Source organism: Cibotium barometz, chromosome 27 (genome assembly GCF_041138505.1).
Source record: "Cibotium barometz isolate CiBa-2024 chromosome 27, ASM4113850v1, whole genome shotgun sequence".
NCBI classification, from domain to species: Eukaryota; Viridiplantae; Streptophyta; class Polypodiopsida; order Cyatheales; family Cibotiaceae; genus Cibotium; species Cibotium barometz.
The window spans coordinates 29130560-29151238 of record NC_141072.1 but is presented as its reverse complement, the minus strand read 5'-3'; positions in this window follow the sequence as shown (position 1 = coordinate 29151238).

The window sequence follows — 20679 nt, the reverse complement described above, 5'->3', positions numbered from 1 at the left end:
AATATATGATTTTCTTGAATTTTTATGTTTTCAATGCCTTTGATAAAAAGGCCTAGGTCCCTCCCAAGCCATGTATGTATGTATGTGTCTCTTTTAATATAGATTTCAATAAGGAAAGAGCTCTAAATCTCTTGTTATAAAGAGCAAAGGCAGCGATAAACGAAAAATTTCTATAAGGTCTATACATATTTTGTTTTTCAATTATATATCATTCTTAGGGGTTGAGGTATGGCCCCGGCTTCTCTATTAATTGTGTTAATAGTGATCTATTTGATTGATTTACTAGTTAAAGTTTGTATTCTTTTAAACAACACCATATGCCTTAATAAAGTGTCTTATCACAATCTCAAGTTGAAATGCTAAAATCTTTGTGAAAATGATTGTTTTCTTAGGAACATAACTAGATAGTCCTATGGTTTAGTTGAGTAAACGGTTTGTTGTCTTGGTTAAATTAAGGTACAGGTACAACTTCTCCCTGCCTTGATGTTGCCCTGTTCTTGTGCTTGTGTAGCCGAACGGGGCGGAGATGTTAGTAAGGCCCAGAGTTGGCCCATGGTATCCCTCATACCATTGGGAGAATGAGGTTTGCCAATTGAGGTGAGTCATTGTGATGCTGCCTAGTTCTGAGGGCCCAGGCTAGTGCGGTGAATTAGCCTACCCTAGTGCATAGACATCCCTCTGAGGGGCAGGAGGATCGAGCGATGGAGCCTGAGAGGGTGACAGGTCGGCTTGAGTCCTCATCACCAGTGTAAGATTCCTCCCCAGCCTCTCAAAATGTCCAGCATCTTCCCCTGTAATCAATCCCTCTTCAGAAATATAAAAGACTTGTTTCTAACTGTTTTAACCTAGAGAGAGAAAATATTCTAGAAAGAGAATATTCAGATTTTGAATATTTTTGGATAGAAAAATATCTCATCCTATTAAAATAAGTTCCCCTGAAACAGAAATTCAAAAAGAATTTTCCAATGTGCAATTGGAATTAATCGGAAATGTGTATAAAGGACCTTAGCCTAAGGGTCTAGATTTTCAGAAATTTTTGGATTATGGTCCAATTAAGGTTCCTATGGGCCAATAGCATCAATCCATGTGTAGAGAGGAGATAAATCCAATTTTGTAAAAGAAGATACCCAAAAATGAGTAAATGCTCACATAAGATGAAGAGTTGAAAATGTACAAGGTTTATTAGTAAAAAAATTATGAGCAATATTAAAAGTATGACATATGTAAGGAAGGGGAGTTCTTTAAAGGAGGTGCATATTTCACATAAGATGAAGAGTTGAAAATGTACAAGGTTTATTAGTAAAAAAACTATGAGCAATATTAAAAATATGAGATATTTTGGGTATAATGATTCCATTTTGACACATATGTAAGGAAGGGGAGTTCTTTAAAGGAGGTGCATATTTCACATGCTTAAATGAGTTTTAAACTCATAAAAATTGAGATATTTCATCTCTCCTCTCTCCTCATTTAAGTCTAGTTCCAAAAAGTTAGCTTAACTGACCTAAAAATGGTCAAATATTGACCAAACTGATTTAGAAAATTCTAGAATCAGTTTGTTTGGTTAGGAGCTCAATTTTTCCTATAAATAGAAGCCTCCCCCTTGTTGAAAAATATATAGTGTTTATGCATCGTTATTCTACTCCACCTAAGCCAAGAACTGTGAATTCATTTAATAATTCACTAGTTTTTGGAGCTTCCCTCTTTCTTCAATCCCCATTAGTGGCTCCATCAACATACTTAACCAATTGATTGGTTGGGGGCCTCTACCGTGAACAAAGAATCAAGCAAGTTGTAAGGTAATTAGTGAATATTGATCTTTCTATAATTTCTCAATGTTTCTCTCTTCTCAACCCCTCTCAAGCTTGAGAAGTTTAATTGGTATGGTTTTTTTTTTTTAAATGCTATTGAAGTTTGAATAGTAGTGAAGAGTTACATAATGCTATTGAAGTTAATTTTCATTTATGTTTAAATTCTAATGATTTTTATGTAAATTCTCTCTCTCACTCAAGAAATGGTCATACTCATGACCCATTCTCAATCCAAATCAAGCTTTTCATAAAGCTTTTCCTAAACCAAGATTAAGCTATGCTTGAGGCCAAATTAATGGCTTTTTTCTATGCTTTTAATTTATGTATATTAATGATTCAATCCATTATGAATTAATAATCCAATTAGAGATTATTTTAATTATTTCCTTAATGATAAGCATTATCCCTTAGAAAAATTGAGATTTATCAGTCATAGCAGCGGAGCTATGGCAAAATTTTTATAAAAATTATGCATAAAATAATTTCATTCAAAGCATAAAAAGAGGACTTCCTACCATATTCTAGGAATTATCATCCTAGATTAATTGAAAGAATTTCATTATAATCATGGAGACATTGAATTTTAATATCATGCATAAAGGATAAATTTTTATATCAAAAGTGTTATTTTTATCAATTTTTATTTTCATGCATAGAAGTATGCATAAAGGATACTTTTTTATATCAAAAGTGTTATTTTTACCATTTTTATTTCATGCATAGAAGTATGCATAATGGTTAAATTTTTATATCAAAAGTGTTATTTTTATCATTTTTATTTTCATGCATAGAAGTATGCATAAAGGAAATTTTTTTTATATCAAAAGTGTTACTTTTATCATTTTTAATTTTCATGCATAGAAGTATGCATAAAGGAAATTTTTTTTATATCAAAAGTGTTACTTTTATCATTTTTAATTTTCATGCATAGAAGTATGCATAAAGGAAAATTTTTTATATCAAAAGTGTTACTTTTATCATTTTTAATTTTCATGCATAAAAGTATGCATAAAAGAAAATTTTTATATCAAAAGTGTTACTTTTATCATTTTTAATTTTCATGCATAGAAGTATGCATAAAGGAAAATTTTTTATATCAAAAGTGTTACTTTTATCATTTTTAATTTTCATGCATAAAGTATGCATAAAAGAAAATTTTTATATCAAAAGTGTTACTTTTATCATTTTTAATTTTCATGCATAGAAGTATGCATAAAGGAAAATTTTTTATATCAAAAGTGTTACTTTTATCATTTTTAATTTTCATGCATAGAAGTATGCATAAAGGAAAAATTTTTATATCAAAAGTGTTACTTTTATCATATTGGATTTCATGCATATAGGTATGCATAAAAGATATTCTTTTTATACTAAAAGTGTGATTTTTCTCATAAATGGATTTTATGCTTAACTTAGATGCATAAGAGAAATTCTTTTATTCTAAAAGTATAATTCCCTACCAAATTGAAATTATGCATAAGAAGATGCATATAAAAGATTGATTTTAATTTCGAAAGTGTTAGTCTCCTTAAATGGAATTTATGTATAAATAAATGTGTAGAGAAATCTTATATCAAATATAAGAATTCTCTTTTTTTTAAAAAAAAGATATGAAATGTGATAAGATGTGATAAGAGGTGTATGAGATGTGATATGAATTGATAAGATGCGTATGGAAAGTGATAGGATGTGATAAGAGGTGTATGAGATGTGATAAGAATTGATAAGATGCGTATGGAAAGTGATAGGATGTGATAAGAGGTGTATGAGATGTAAAAAGATGTGATAAGATGTGTATGAGATGTGATAAGATTTGATAAGATGCGTATGGAAAGTGATAGGATGTGATAAGAGGTGTATGAGATGTAAAAAGATGTGATAAGATGTGTATGAGATGTGATAGAATGTGTTAAGATGAGTTAGGATGTGTTAAGATGTATATGGGATGTGTTAGGACGAGAATGGATGTAATATGGTTGTATGAATGTGATGTGGATGTATACATGTAGATGTATATGTATGAATGTGAATGTTGATGTGGATGTGGATGTATGGATGTAGATACGGATGTGTATGTATGTATATAGATGTATATGTATGAATGTGAATGTTGATGTGGATGTGAATGTATGGATGTAGATACGGATGTGGATGTATGTATGTGAATGTGGATGTATGAATGAGGATGCGAAAATGGATGTATACATGTGAATGTGGATGTATGAATATGAATGTGGATGTGTGGATGTGGAAATGGAGGTATGGATGTATGAATGTAGATGTGGATGTATGCATGTAGATGCGTATGTATGAATGTGAAATTGGATGTATGATGTGGACGTACGAACATGGATATGTATGTAGAATAATGAATATGAAGATGTATGTGAGATAATGTAGTCTATATGAGTGAATGGATGAGAACGAGTACACACTGACGAGTACACACTGAATGGAATGTGGAATAAGTAATGAGGTCCGAGAGTGGATAATATGGAAAGACAAGAGTTCGATTTAGAAACTGTATTTTGTGACTGTTTGTAAATGACTGTTTTATGTCATGAATGCTGGGGAAGCATTTTGACCGTCTTGTGGAATTAAGGTCATGAAGACCTAACTGTTAAAGTTGCAACTGCTGACGGAGAGTCAATGGAGGACGTCTCGCGTAGCAAGGTCGATCGAGGTCTTGACCAGCCTCGACTCGATTTAAATGGTGAGCTTCCGGTACGGTGGATGAGGGACCAAGGAAGCGGCCTATGAGTGAAGCGCTAGGTCACCTGCGAAGGATCCTAGAGGGTGCTGACCATACGGTGCTCGGGCTCTGGGTCGCCGAAGATACCCACACGTGCGTCGTGGAAGATATTGGAACAAGGAGTAAGAGTTGTTTTCTGAAACCGGGCATGGATCTGGTTGATTGACCTTGCTGGTCCTCAACAGATGAGTCCATGGCTCTTTTATATGGATCTGTGGGTTGATCTTGCTGATCTTCCACGGAGACTCCATTCTATTATATGAATATATTGCCGGTTACTATGAGCTAGGAACCATGGAAAAGGCCCCTGAGAGAACAGGTGGTGAGCGTTTTGGTTGCCAATGATGCCATAAGTATACCGATGAAAGAATGACTGGAAATAAGGATTCAACCAGAGACTTTGAGGATTGTCATCAGTGACATAATGGTTTTATTAAAGGATTGTTTTAAAGCTAGTTGATGCTAAGAAAAAGGCAATTTCATATTGGGTGTGTAAGTGGTATGACTAGTTTTATGTTTGCATGAACTTCCGGCTAGGGGGCCTTGGAACTCTTTTCCTTGGTACCCGGGACAAAACCTAACCAAATTCCAAATTGGATCCCATCACTACAGTGGTTGGGCGGTTGGCTAACCCATGGGATCGGATGGGGTTAGGCTGGACTGATGGATCCGTAAATCGAGATTTAATTTCTATTATTACGATAGATGAAGTAAATCCCGGATAGAAATTGTTCTATGGATAGGAATCAACGGCTGTGCCTCTTGATAGGGAAAAAAGCGTTGATCCCAATGATCCAAGTGCAAGTTCTTCCTTGATTTGACCAAGTACCGTTAAAGGTGCAGTCAGATCAGTTTGATCAGTAATGATCTTGACTACGTTAGAGTAAAGAGTTATCCTGGTGGAATCGCCTGTGCTTTTCGGGTAAAGGAAGTTTTTCCGGTTTCGGTTTTGGACAAACCGACGGATTAGTCTCTTGTCCGGATATCCGTGGGCGAGGCCCCGAGTGTGGGACCCCTGTCCCGCGCGAGAAGTGCTACTTCCGCTGCTAGTACCCCGAATCCGTTGCTCGGTGGGAACAGGGATCTTACAGTTGGTATCAGAGCGAAATTGAAAGCTAATAAGGATAATTAAATTCTTATCTGAAATTGGTAATAAGAATTTAGAAACAGTATTTTCATAATGTATTTTCATTCCGTAAGCTTCTTTAATGGAGAAATTTTAATCAAAGAAATTGTTTTTATAGATGGAAGTTCCACATTTATCTGGTATTTCCGACCTCACCCAGTCTCAAGATATGATTGCATTTGCCTTCGAGCATCTCATCTCTTCCGCTTCAACTCAAACAAGCCGAGCAAGACTCGCACGCCATTTCGCGGATTTATATTTTCCTACCCCAGCGGAGAGAATACAACATAAGTGGTTTGCAGGGCAATATGTCCACGCCCATTGCAACCGCCGTACAATGCTGTGGCAGAATCTCTCATTGACTATGATCCTGTTAAAGCTGAAAATGGTGCGTGGTGTCATTCTATATCATTCGACACCTCGAAATTTTAGACTTTCATGTCGAATTTATAGACTCCTTAGTCGATTTATCCCTAAGGAGAAAATAATAACTCCCTTCGCAGTTAGAGAACTTATGTAACAGGGCATGACTATGGCCCAGTACCGTCGTCTTATGCATCTCTCGAAGAGATTTTGAGTTTTGGAGCCGAGCCACTCTATGTAATTATTGCAACTTGTATATAAATATACAAATGTTTTTTTTTACGGACGATCGGATAAAGAAAAATCTATTTATCAGACTTAAGTCATAGATCTCCAATAAGATCAACTGAGGAGCAAATTATGTCAAAAGTTTATCAAGACGCACAAAAAGGTTGTAATTGTTTGATATAATTCATACAAATTGTTAATTCAAATTGAAATTCGTAAATTAGTAATTGGGTCTTCAATTGGAAGTACCGCAATTGTATGGAACCCTGACTTGCTTGAGACCTAGACATGATGGTATTTACCTTATAGTTTCGAGTATCATGACTATCCGTATATACCGAGGGTATAACTGCAGCTCTTTACCGACAGTATATACGAGTAAATCTAAGACTTGAAATTATAAGCGTTAATGCTATCCAGAGGATGATTTCGAATGTGGTTGATATGATTTTTAATTCTGTTTGAGAATTGATGAATTGATTTGGATTCTGATTGAAAAATGATGATCCCTGAAATTTGGTTGAAATGTAATAAGCTTCAATGAGGATGAATGGGATGAGTCCCTGTGATGATATTCATAACTGGAATAATGATAATGATTTCAGCAAATCACTATGAGATTAGTGGATTGTGCTATCAGATTGCTACTATTAATACTTGACTTGGCGGATCAAGTTAAGGGATGACAAATTGAGAACTTGCTTGACTAAAATTCCTGTGGAGGAATGTTCAGAAGAAAATTTTTCGGTCTAATGGACCATTATCGTGTTAAAGATATGAATGATATGATTTGAATGAATTGTTATTTAATGATGAATTCTATATAAGGGATATTTATCCCCATATTCTGTTGGGTTGACCGGAATATAAGGAACCCCAGAATAAATTGGATCTTAAGCAAAAAAGTTGTCCTCTACTTGCGAGATGAGGACATCTTGCACCTTTTAAGTGGGGTAGAATGTAAGATTCCTCCCCCAACCTTAGAGGTATACAGGAGTAAGAATCTCCCTTTCTGATCTTATAATTATTCTCTCTCTAAAATAAAAGAAAGATTCTGTTTAAAAAAGGAAGAACCTTTTTCCTGAATACTTCTCAAGAGTCCCACCTGTTTTAAGGATTCAGAACAACGAGTTCAGAAGTGAGAATCGATGTTTTGGATATCAAGGTTTTGGTCTCGAGTACGACCCAAAAGAAGTTCTTTATCTCTTGGGAAGTATAAGAAGTTATCTCCCAGATATTGTGGACCAAAGAAAGTAGGTGATTTAACTTACGTACTTCTTTTATCTCCTCATCTCAAAGTTCTTAATGCCTTCTATAGAAAATTGTGCCAAACCCAAATCATAGAAAGACGGTAAAACTTCAGCGGCAAGCTACTGTTGGCTTCTAAGTTACGCTAGCTCCTTCCTTTATATAAGTCGTAACTTTTACTTGTCGCTCACAGTAATCTTACTCCCATCGATCTCCTTTCTTCCTAATCTCCTTCATGGCTTGGCAACAAGAATTAGTTTTATCCATAATGATTCCTCACCTTCAAGACGCAAGTGAGTCTGTGAAGAAGGATTTTATAGAACAGTATGAGCGCTCACTTTTCCCTCACTTGGGAACTTCTGTAGCGCAGACCAAATGGCGGACCTATCAAGACATAACTAGGGTAACACCCTGGGGTCAGCAGCACTTTCGCAACAATGTCCGCTTGGCCATGGTTATTGAAGCCTTGGGTTTGGGTCCCCGATACTACTGCGTCATGAGATCAAGACATCCTGGGTTTTCTGAGTGGGTCTTCTTATTGGCGTGTTTTCTTCCTCATGAGAAGATATGCCTTTACCCCGTTTTTGGCTTGCCTCTCAGAGGTCCTTTTGTTAGAACACCTCATACCACTGAGATAGGCGCAGCAATAACCCACAGAATCATTCCCATAGATGAGTTACCTTATACTTGTGCAGCTTGTGAGGACTGCTTTTGTGATCATATGATGGACGGGCTTATGGAAGTGTAAAGAGTTCTTCTATCTTTACTGTATAAGTTCCGAGAATGAATAAAGTTTAAATCTTGTTCTTATTTTGAATCTTGCTCTCTTGAGATTTTTTTAATTGGTGGTTAATCTAAATTAAAAAATTTTCTCTCAGTCTCATAACTTATGCATCTTGCGAAATTACCCCTAGTTTGCGAGATGAGGGCATCTCGCGTTTTTTAAGTGGGAGAGAATGTAAGATTCCTCCCCAGCCTCTCAAAATGTCCAGCATCTTCCCCTGTAATCAATCCCTCTTCAGAAATATAAAAGACTTGTTTCTAACTGTTTTAACCTAGAGAGAGAAAATATTCTAGAAAGAGAATATTCAGATTTTGAATATTTTTGGATAGAAAAATATCTCATCCTATTAAAATAAGTTCCCCTGAAACAGAAATTCAAAAAGAATTTTCCAATGTGCAATTGGAATTAATCGGAAATGTGTATAAAGGACCTTAGCCTAAGGGTCTAGATTTTCAGAAATTTTTGGATTATGGTCCAATTAAGGTTCCTATGGGCCAATAGCATCAATCCATGTGTAGAGAGGAGATAAATCCAATTTTGTAAAAGAAGATACCCAAAAATGAGTAAATGCTCACATAAGATGAAGAGTTGAAAATGTACAAGGTTTATTAGTAAAAAAATTATGAGCAATATTAAAAGTATGACATATGTAAGGAAGGGGAGTTCTTTAAAGGAGGTGCATATTTCACATAAGATGAAGAGTTGAAAATGTACAAGGTTTATTAGTAAAAAAACTATGAGCAATATTAAAAATATGAGATATTTTGGGTATAATGATTCCATTTTGACACATATGTAAGGAAGGGGAGTTCTTTAAAGGAGGTGCATATTTCACATGCTTAAATGAGTTTTAAACTCATAAAAATTGAGATATTTCATCTCTCCTCTCTCCTCATTTAAGTCTAGTTCCAAAAAGTTAGCTTAACTGACCTAAAAATGGTCAAATATTGACCAAACTGATTTAGAAAATTCTAGAATCAGTTTGTTTGGTTAGGAGCTCAATTTTTCCTATAAATAGAAGCCTCCCCCTTGTTGAAAAATATATAGTGTTTATGCATCGTTACTCTACTCCACCTAAGCCAAGAACTGTGAATTCATTTAATAATTCACTAGTTTTTGGAGCTTCCCTCTTTCTTCAATCCCCATTAGTGGCTCCATCAACATACTTAACCAATTGATTGGTTGGGGGCCTCTACCGTGAACAAAGAATCAAGCAAGTTGTAAGGTAATTAGTGAATATTGATCTTTCTATAATTTCTCAATGTTTCTCTCTTCTCAACCCCTCTCAAGCTTGAGAAGTTTAATTGGTATGGTTTTTTTTTTTAAATGCTATTGAAGTTTGAATAGTAGTGAAGAGTTACATAATGCTATTGAAGTTAATTTTCATTTATGTTTAAATTCTAATGATTTTTATGTAAATTCTCTCTCTCACTCAAGAAATGGTCATACTCATGACCCATTCTCAATCCAAATCAAGCTTTTCATAAAGCTTTTCCTAAACCAAGATTAAGCTATGCTTGAGGCCAAATTAATGGCTTTTTTCTATGCTTTTAATTTATGTATATTAATGATTCAATCCATTATGAATTAATAATCCAATTAGAGATTATTTTAATTATTTCCTTAATGATAAGCATTATCCCTTAGAAAAATTGAGATTTATCAGTCATAGCAGCGGAGCTATGGCAAAATTTTTATAAAAATTATGCATAAAATAATTTCATTCAAAGCATAAAAAGAGGACTTCCTACCATATTCTAGGAATTATCATCCTAGATTAATTGAAAGAATTTCATTATAATCATGGAGACATTGAATTTTAATATCATGCATAAAGGATAAATTTTTATATCAAAAGTGTTATTTTTATCAATTTTTATTTTCATGCATAGAAGTATGCATAAAGGATACTTTTTTATATCAAAAGTGTTATTTTTACCATTTTTATTTCATGCATAGAAGTATGCATAATGGTTAATTTTTTATATCAAAAGTGTTATTTTTATCATTTTTATTTTCATGCATAGAAGTATGCATAAAGGAAATTTTTTTTATATCAAAAGTGTTACTTTTATCATTTTTAATTTTCATGCATAGAAGTATGCATAAAGAAAATTTTTTTTATATCAAAAGTGTTACTTTTATCATTTTTAATTTTCATGCATAGAAGTATGCATAAAGGAAAATTTTTTATATCAAAAGTGTTACTTTTATCATTTTTAATTTTCATGCATAAAAGTATGCATAAAAGAAAATTTTTATATCAAAAGTGTTACTTTTATCATTTTTAATTTTCATGCATAGAAGTATGCATAAAGGAAAATTTTTTATATCAAAAGTGTTACTTTTATCATTTTTAATTTTCATGCATAAAGTATGCATAAAAGAAAATTTTTATATCAAAAGTGTTACTTTTATCATTTTTAATTTTCATGCATAGAAGTATGCATAAAGGAAAATTTTTTATATCAAAAGTGTTACTTTTATCATTTTTAATTTTCATGCATAGAAGTATGCATAAAGGAAAAATTTTTATATCAAAAGTGTTACTTTTATCATATTGGATTTCATGCATATAGGTATGCATAAAAGATATTCTTTTTATACTAAAAGTGTGATTTTTCTCATAAATGGATTTTATGCTTAACTTAGATGCATAAGAGAAATTCTTTTATTCTAAAAGTATAATTCCCTACCAAATTGAAATTATGCATAAGAAGATGCATATAAAAGATTGATTTTAATTTCGAAAGTGTTAGTCTCCTTAAATGGAATTTATGTATAAATAAATGTGTAGAGAAATCTTATATCAAATATAAGAATTCTCTTTTTAAAAAAAAAAAGATATGAAATGTGATAAGATGTGATAAGAGGTGTATGAGATGTGATATGAATTGATAAGATGCGTATGGAAAGTGATAGGATGTGATAAGAGGTGTATGAGATGTGATAAGAATTGATAAGATGCGTATGGAAAGTGATAGGATGTGATAAGAGGTGTATGAGATGTAAAAAGATGTGATAAGATGTGTATGAGATGTGATAAGATTTGATAAGATGCGTATGGAAAGTGATAGGATGTGATAAGAGGTGTATGAGATGTAAAAAGATGTGATAAGATGTGTATGAGATGTGATAGAATGTGTTAAGATGAGTTAGGATGTGTTAAGATGTATATGGGATGTGTTAGGACGAGAATGGATGTAATATGGTTGTATGAATGTGATGTGGATGTATACATGTAGATGTATATGTATGAATGTGAATGTTGATGTGGATGTGGATGTATGGATGTAGATACGGATGTGTATGTATGTATATAGATGTATATGTATGAATGTGAATGTTGATGTGGATGTGAATGTATGGATGTAGATACGGATGTGGATGTATGTATGTGAATGTGGATGTATGAATGAGGATGCGAAAATGGATGTATACATGTGAATGTGGATGTATGAATATGAATGTGGATGTGTGGATGTGGAAATGGAGGTATGGATGTATGAATGTAGATGTGGATGTATGCATGTAGATGCGTATGTATGAATGTGAAATTGGATGTATGATGTGGACGTACGAACATGGATATGTATGTAGAATAATGAATATGAAGATGTATGTGAGATAATGTAGTCTATATGAGTGAATGGATGAGAACGAGTACACACTGACGAGTACACACTGAATGGAATGTGGAATAAGTAATGTGGTCCGAGAGTGGATAATATGGAAAGACAAGAGTTCGATTTAGAAACTGTATTTTGTGACTGTTTGTAAATGACTGTTTTATGTCATGAATGCTGGGGAAGCATTTTGACCGTCTTGTGGAATTAAGGTCATGAAGACCTAACTGTTAAAGTTGCAACTGCTGACGGAGAGTCAATGGAGGACGTCTCGCGTAGCAAGGTCGATCGAGGTCTTGACCAGCCTCGACTCGATTTAAATGGTGAGCTTCCGGTACGGTGGATGAGGGACCAAGGAAGCGGCCTATGAGTGAAGCGCTAGGTCACCTGCGAAGGATCCTAGAGGGTGCTGACCATACGGTGCTCGGGCTCTGGGTCGCCGAAGATACCCACACGTGCGTCGTGGAAGATATTGGAACAAGGAGTAAGAGTTGTTTTCTGAAACCGGGCATGGATCTGGTTGATTGACCTTGCTGGTCCTCAACAGATGAGTCCATGGCTCTTTTATATGGATCTGTGGGTTGATCTTGCTGATCTTCCACGGAGACTCCATTCTATTATATGAATATATTGCCGGTTACTATGAGCTAGGAACCATGGAAAAGGCCCCTGAGAGAACAGGTGGTGAGCGTTTTGGTTGCCAATGATGCCATAAGTATACCGATGAAAGAATGACTGGAAATAAGGATTCAACCAGAGACTTTGAGGATTGTCATCAGTGACATAATGGTTTTATTAAAGGATTGTTTTAAAGCTAGTTGATGCTAAGAAAAAGGCAATTTCATATTGGGTGTGTAAGTGGTATGACTAGTTTTATGTTTGCATGAACTTCCGGCTAGGGGGCCTTGGAACTCTTTTCCTTGGTACCCGGGACAAAACCTAACCAAATTCCAAATTGGATCCCATCACTACAGTGGTTGGGCGGTTGGCTAACCCATGGGATCGGATGGGGTTAGGCTGGACTGATGGATCCGTAAATCGAGATTTAATTTCTATTATTACGATAGATGAAGTAAATCCCGGATAGAAATTGTTCTATGGATAGGAATCAACGGCTGTGCCTCTTGATGGGGAAAAAAGCATTGATCCCAATGATCCAAGTGCAAGTTCTTCCTTGATTTGACCAAGTACCGTTAAAGGTGCAGTCAGATCAGTTTGATCAGTAATGATCTTGACTACGTTAGAGTAAAGAGTTATCCTGGTGGAATCGCCTGTGCTTTTCGGGTAAAGGAAGTTTTTCCGGTTTCGGTTTTGGACAAACCGACGGATTAGTCTCTTGTCCGGATATCCGTGGGCGAGGCCCCGAGTGTGGGACCCCTGTCCCGCGCGAGAAGTGCTACTTCCGCTGCTAGTACCCCGAATCCGTTGCTCGGTGGGAACAGGGATCTTACAACCAGCGGCGCTGACGATGAGGTGTATGGTCCCGTAGGGTTTTGCCCAGCATGTAGGTTGGGCAAGGAAGGCCGCATTCTAGATCATCGGCGGTATAAAGGAAAAGAATAAGAGAGCCGGTTTGGCTTGTATGAAATTGATTCATGTATAAACTTTTTTTTAAATCTTGTCTTGGCATTATTGTATTGTGTAAAAAGGCTGTTTTAACAAACCTTGTGAAAAGGGCCTTAATTAAGGAACATGTTTATTTTTGTCAAACAGTGTGGTAGGATTAATTAGAAAACAAATTGACGTGTGAGTAGGGTGGAAAGTGGCAGGATGGAATGGCCCAACGGCACCATCCTACGAACGGGTGGACCCAATTCGTCGGGTAGCTTTCCAATAGATTATGTGAAAGACCTATGCTAGATAAATAGGTTCTTGGGCAACTCTATTCTAGAAGACTAGGCTAGTGGCTATGCCTTGCATGAGAAATCAAGTCTAGTAGTTGCCCAATTTATGATCAATTACCCTATGAGTGATTTGATTTTTAGAAGATCATGCTCCCACTGCGAGATAGGACTAGGTCTTACCTATGAATCGTATCCTTGAATCTCTATATAGTCAAGGCATTTTTCTCATCATTACTCCCAATTTTTAATCAATAAAATGAGATATTTTCATCTCTCCTCTCTCCTATTTCAAATCTAGATCCAAAAAGTAAGCTGAACTGACCCAAAAATGGTCAAAAATTGACCAAACTGATCTGGAAAATTCTAGAATCAGTTTGCTTGGTTAGAGACTCACTTTTTCCTATAAATATAAGTCTCCCCCTTTGTAAAAGCTTAATGGTGTTTATGCACTGTTACTCTACTCTCCTGTCCTGAGCTATCTACATTGAATTTTTTTATAATTCAATTGTTTTTGGCCTAGTCCTCTCCAAGGTGAATTGGTGGCCACTCTTGCTTCCAACAAGAGTAGAACCGTCAATCCCTCAAGCCAAAGGAGAGCTTACAAGCACCATGTAAGCTAATTTTCTTACTTTGTTTACAAATTTTAATGAAAAATCTATGATTTTCTTGAATTTTTATGTTTTCAATGCCTTTGATAAAAAGGCCTAGGTCCCTCCCAAGCCATGTATGTATGTATGTGTCTCTTTTAATATAGATTTCAATAAGGAAAGAGAGTGTACTTAGAGAAGAGTGAGACAATAAGGCTAAAAACATTAGGAAAGTGTTAGAATAAAAATATTCGCTCCAAAAGTCCTAAAAGAAATAAGAAGACAAGAATAGTTCTATTAAGAGATAAGTATCTCCAAAAATAGAAATTCAAATTTAGGTGATAAGAGGTCATATTTAGAGTACTTTTACATATTGAGTCCATGCATACTAAAAATGTGGAAAAACAATGCGTTTCTAAGGATGGCACATTTGTGGCTATATATACATATGTTTTTGCCTATTCTGCCCGTGATGGCTTGTAGACTAGATGTCTGCTGATTCTTTTGACTGGTTATATGACCATATTCTGAATTTTTTATCAGAGAGTTATGGCCGAAACAATTTGCTGATTCTGTCAGGGGCTCTACACAGGGAAAACTGTAAGAAGGCAGCAACAACAAGTAGCCTCAAGGTAATCCTAGAGGTTGAGATGTATATATCCCTTCATTCTTATCTAATATCTTAGAAGAGGGTTAGATTTCTATGGTCTTTCGGAGGAAGAGACCAAAACTCCATAGCTTTTCTTTTAGAGAAAGAATAGTATGCCGTAGCCCTGCAAGAGAAGGCTATTTTGCCATTGACCTTCGAAAGAGAGAAAAGTCACAGTACGAGTAAGAGGAGATAAAGCTTGGGGATGATCGGATGATTTCAATCATAAGAGAAGGTATTAGAAGACTCTATTCTCATATGTCAAGTTCTAAATCTCTTGTTATAACGAGCAAAGGCAGCGACGATAAACGAAAAATTTCTATAAGGTCTATACATATTTTGTTTTTCAATTATATATCATTCTTAGGGGTTGAGGTATGGCCCCGGCTTCTCTATTAATTGTGTTAATAGTGATCTATTTGATTGATTTACTAGTTAAAGTTTGTATTCTTTTAAACAACACCATATGCCTTAATAAAGTGTCTTATCACAATCTCAAGTTGAAATGCTAAAATCTTTGTGAAAATGATTGTTTTCTTAGGAACATAACTAGATAGTCCTATGGTTTAGTTGAGTAAACGGTTTGTTGTCTTGGTTAAATTAAGGTACAGGTACAACTTCTCCCTGCCTTGATGTTGCCCTGTTCTTGTGCTTGTGTAGCCGAACGGGGCGGAGATGTTAGTAAGGCCCGGAGTTGGCCCATGGTATCCCTCATACCATTGGGAGAATGAGGTTTGCCAATTGAGGTGAGTCATTGTGATGCTGCCTAGTTCTGAGGGCCCAGGCTAGTGCGGTGAATTAGCCTACCCTAGTGCATAGACATCCCTCTGAGGGGCAGGAGGATCGAGCGATGGAGCCTGAGAGGGTGACAGGTCGGCTTGAGTCCTCATCACCAGCGGCGGTGGGGCTGACGATGAGGTGTATGGTCCCGTAGGGTTTTGCCCAGCATGTAGGCTGGGCAAGGAAGGCCGAATTCTAGATCATCGGCGGTATAAAGGAAAAGAATAAGAGAGCCGGTTTGGCTTGTATGAAATTGATTCATGTATAAACTTTTTTTAAAATCTTGTCTTGGCATTATTGTATTGTGTAAAAAGGCTGTTTTAACAAACCTTGTGAAAAGGGCCTTAATTAAGGAACATGTTTATTTTTGTCAAACAGTGTGGTAGGATTAATTAGAAAACAAATTGACGTGTGAGTAGGGTGGAAAGTGGCAGGATGGAATGGCCCAAAACGGCACCATCCTACGAACGGGTGGACCCAATTCTAGATCATCGGCGGTATAAAGGAAAAGAATAAGAGAGCCGGTTTGGCTTGTATGAAATTGATTCATGTATAAACGTTTTTTTAAATCTTGTCTTGGCATTATTGTATTGTGTAAAAAGGCTGTTTTAACAAACCTTGTGAAAAGGGCCTTAATTAAGGAACATGTTTATTTTTGTCAAACAGTGTGGTAGGATTAATTAGAAAACAAATTGACGTGTGAGTAGGGTGGAAAGTGGCAGGATGGAATGGCCCAAAACGGCACCATCCTACGAACGGGTGGACCCAATTCGTCGGGTAGCTTTCCAATAGATTAAGTAAAAGACCTATGCTAGATAAATAGGTTCTTGGGCAACTCTATTCTAGAAGACTAGGCTAGTGGCTATGCCTTGCATGAGAAATCAAGTCTAGTAGTTGCCCAATTTATGATCAATTACCCTATGAGTGATTTGATTTTTAGAAGATCATGCTCCCACTGCGAGATAGGACTAGGTCTTACCTATGAATCGTATCCTTGAATCTCTATATGGTCAAGGCATTTTTCTCATCATTACTCCCAATTTTTAATCAATAAAATGAGATATTTTCATCTCTCCTCTCTCCTATTTCAAATCTAGATCCAAAAAGTAAGCTGAACTGACCCAAAAATGGTCAAAAATTGACCAAACTGATCTGAAAAATTCTAGAATCAGTTTGCTTGGTTAGAGACTCACTTTTTCCTATAAATATAAGTCTCCCCCTTTGTAAAAGCTTAATGGTGTTTATGCACTGTTACTCTACTCTCCTGTCCTGAGCTATCTACATTGAATTTTTTTATAATTCAATTGTTTTTGGCCTAGTCCTCTCCAAGGTGAATTGGTGGCCACTCTTGCTTCCAGAAAGAGTAGAACCCTCAATCCCTCAAGCCAAAGGAGAGCTTACAAGCACCATGTAAGCTAATTTTCTTACTTTGTTTACAAATTTTAATGAAAAATCTATGATTTTCTTGAATTTTAATGTTTTCAATGCCTTTGATAAAAAGGCCTAGGTCCCTCCCAAGCCATGTATGTATGTATGTGTCTCTTTTAATATAGATTTCAATAAGGAAAGAGAGTGTACTTAGAGAAGAGTGAGACAATAAGGCTAAAAACATTAGGAAAGTGTTAGAATAAAAATATTCGCTCCAAAAGTCCTAAAAGAAATAAGAAGACAAGAATAGTTCTATTAAGAAATAAGTATCTCCAAAAATAGAAATTCAAATTTAGGTGATAAGAGGTCATATTTAGAGTACTTTTACATATTGAGTCCATGCATACTAAAAATGTGGAAAAACAATGTGTTTCTAAGGATGGCACATTTGTGGCTATATATACATATGTTTTTGCCTATTCTGCCCGTGATGGCTTGTAGACTAGATGTCTGCTGATTCTTTTGACTGGTTATATGACCATATTCTGAATTTTTTATCAGAGAGTTATGGCCGAAACAATTTGCTGATTCTGTCAGGGGCTCTACACAGGGAAAACTGTAAGAAGGCAGCAACAACAAGTAGCCTCAAGGTAATCCTAGAGTTTGAGATGTATATATCCCTTCATTCTTATCTAATATCTTAGAAGAGGGTTAGATTTCTATGGTCTTTCGGAGGAAGAGACCAAAACTCCATAGCTTTTCTTTTAGAGAAAGAATAGTATGCCGTAGCCCTGCAAGAGAAGGCTATTTTGCCATTGACCTTCGAAAGAGAGAAAAGTCAGTACGAGTAAGAGGAGATAAAGTGATCGGATGATTTCAATCATAAGAGAAGGTATTAGAAGACTCTATTCTCATATGTCAAGTTCTAAATCTCTTGTTATAACGAGCAAAGGCAGCGATAATTGAAAATTTTCTATAAGGTCTATACATATTTTGTTTTTCAATTATATATCATTCTTAGGGGTTGAGGTATGGCCCCGGCTTCTCTATTAATTGTGTTAATAGTGATCTATTTGATTGATTTACTAGTTAAAGTTTGTATTCTTTTAAACAATACCATATGCCTTAATAAAGTGTCTTATCACAATCTCAAGTTGAAATGCTAAAATCTTTGTGAAAATGATTGTTTTCTTAGGAACGTAACTAGATAGTCCTATGGTTTAGTTGAGTAAACGGTTTGTTGTCTTGGTTAAATTAAGGTACAGGTACAACTTCTCCCTGCCTTGATGTTGCCCTGTTCTTGTGCTTGTGTAGCCGAACGGGGCGGAGATGTTAGTAAGGCCCGGAGTTGGCCCATGGTATCCCTCATACCATTGGGAGAATGAGGTTTGCCAATTGAGGTGAGTCATTGTGATGCTGCCTAGTTCTGAGGGCCCAGGCTAGTGTGGTGAATTAGCCTACCCTAGTGCATAGACATCCCTCTGAGGGGCAGGAGGATCGAGCGATGGAGCCTAAGAGGGTGACAGGCCGGCTTGAGTCCTCATCACCAGCGGCGGGCGGTGGCTGACGATGAGGTGTATGGTCCCGTAGGGTTTTGCCCAGCATGTAGAGGCTGGAAGGCCGAATTCTAGATCATCGGCGGTATAAAGGAAAAGAATAAGAGAGCCGGTTTGGCTTGTATGAAATTGATTCATGTATAAACTTTTTTTTAAATCTTGTCTTGGCATTATTGTATTGTGTAAAAAGGCTATTTTAACAAACCTTGTGAAAAGGACCTTAATTAAGGAACATGTTTATTTTTGTCAAACAGTGTGGTAGGATTAATTAGAAAACAAATTGACGCGTGAGTAGGGTGGAAAGTGGGATGATGGAATGGCCCAACGGCACCATCCTACGGATGGCGGGTGGACCCAATTAGTCGGGTAGCTTTCCAATAGATTAAGTGAAAGACCTATGCTAGATAAATAGGTTCTTGGGCAACTCTATTCTAGAAGACTAGGCTAGTGGCTATGCCTTGCATGAGAAATCAAGTCTAGTAGTTGCCCAATTTATGATAAATTACCCTATGAGTGATTTGATTTTTAGAAGATCATGCTCCCACTGCGAGATAGGACTAGGTCTTACCTATGAATCGTATCCTTGAATCTCTATATGGTCAAGGCATTTTTCTCATCATTACTCCTAATTTTTAATCAATAAAATGAGATATTTTCATCTCTCCTCTCTCCTATTTCAAATCTAGATCCAAAAAGTAAGCTGAACTGACCCAAAAATGGTCAAAATTTGACCAAACTGATCTGGAAAATTCTAGAATCAGTTTGCTTGGTTAGAGACTCACTTTTTCCTATAAATATAAGTCTCCCCCTTTGTAAAAGCTTAATGGTGTTTATGCACTGTTACTCCACTCTCCTGTCCTGAGCTATCTACATTGAATTTTTTTATAATTCAATTGTTTTTGGCCTAGTCCTCTCCAAGGTGAATTGGTGGCCACTCTTGCTTCTTCCAACAAGAGTAGAACCCTCAATCCCTCAAGCCAAAGGAGAGCTTACAAGCACCATGTAAGCTAATTTTCTTACTTTGTTTACAAATTTTAATGAAAAATCTATGATTTTCTTGAATTTTAATGTTTTCAATGCCTTTGATAAAAAGGCCTAGGTCCCTCCCAAGCCATGTATGTATGTATGTATCTCTTTTAATATAGATTTCAATAAGGAAAGAGAGTGTACTTAGAGAAGAGTGAGACAATAAGGCTAAAAACATTAGGAAAGTGTTAGAATAAAAATATTCGCTCCAAAAGTCCTAAAAGAAATCAGGAGACAAGAATAGTTCTATTAAGAGATAAGTATCTCCAAAAATAGAAATTCAAATTTAGGTGATAAGAGGTCATATTTAGAGTACTTTTACATATTTAGAGTCCATGCATACTAAAAATGTGGAAAAACAATGCGTTTCTAAGGATGGCACATTTGTGGCTATATATACATATGTTTTTGCCTATTCTGCCCGTGATGGCTTGTAGACTAGATGTCTCCTGATTCTTTTGACTGGTTATATGACCATATTCTGAATTTTTTATCAGAGAGTTATGGCCGAAACAATTTGCTGATTCTGTCAGGGGCTCTACACAGGGAAAACTGTAAGAAGACAGCAACAACAAGTAGCCTCAAGGTAATCCTAGAGTTTGAGATGTATATATCCCTTCATTCTTATCTAATATTTTAGAAGACAATGAAAGAAGCAAGCTCACCCTTGCTCGCATCTAAAAATCGTAAGAAATGCCAAATTAGTTGGAAGCATTGTTGTCAATCTAACCACTAGGACCAGAATCAGTTATGGGATGCCATGAAATTACACCTTCGTGAAAGGTTTTGTCCTCGATTTTGAGAGGATAAAATGAATGAATTTTTGGAGCTAACCCAATAAAGGAAGACCCTAAAAGAATACCACCAAACTTTTATTAAACTTCTCTGATTTTCTCTAGAGATGGATGAGGTAACTCTTCTCCATCGATTC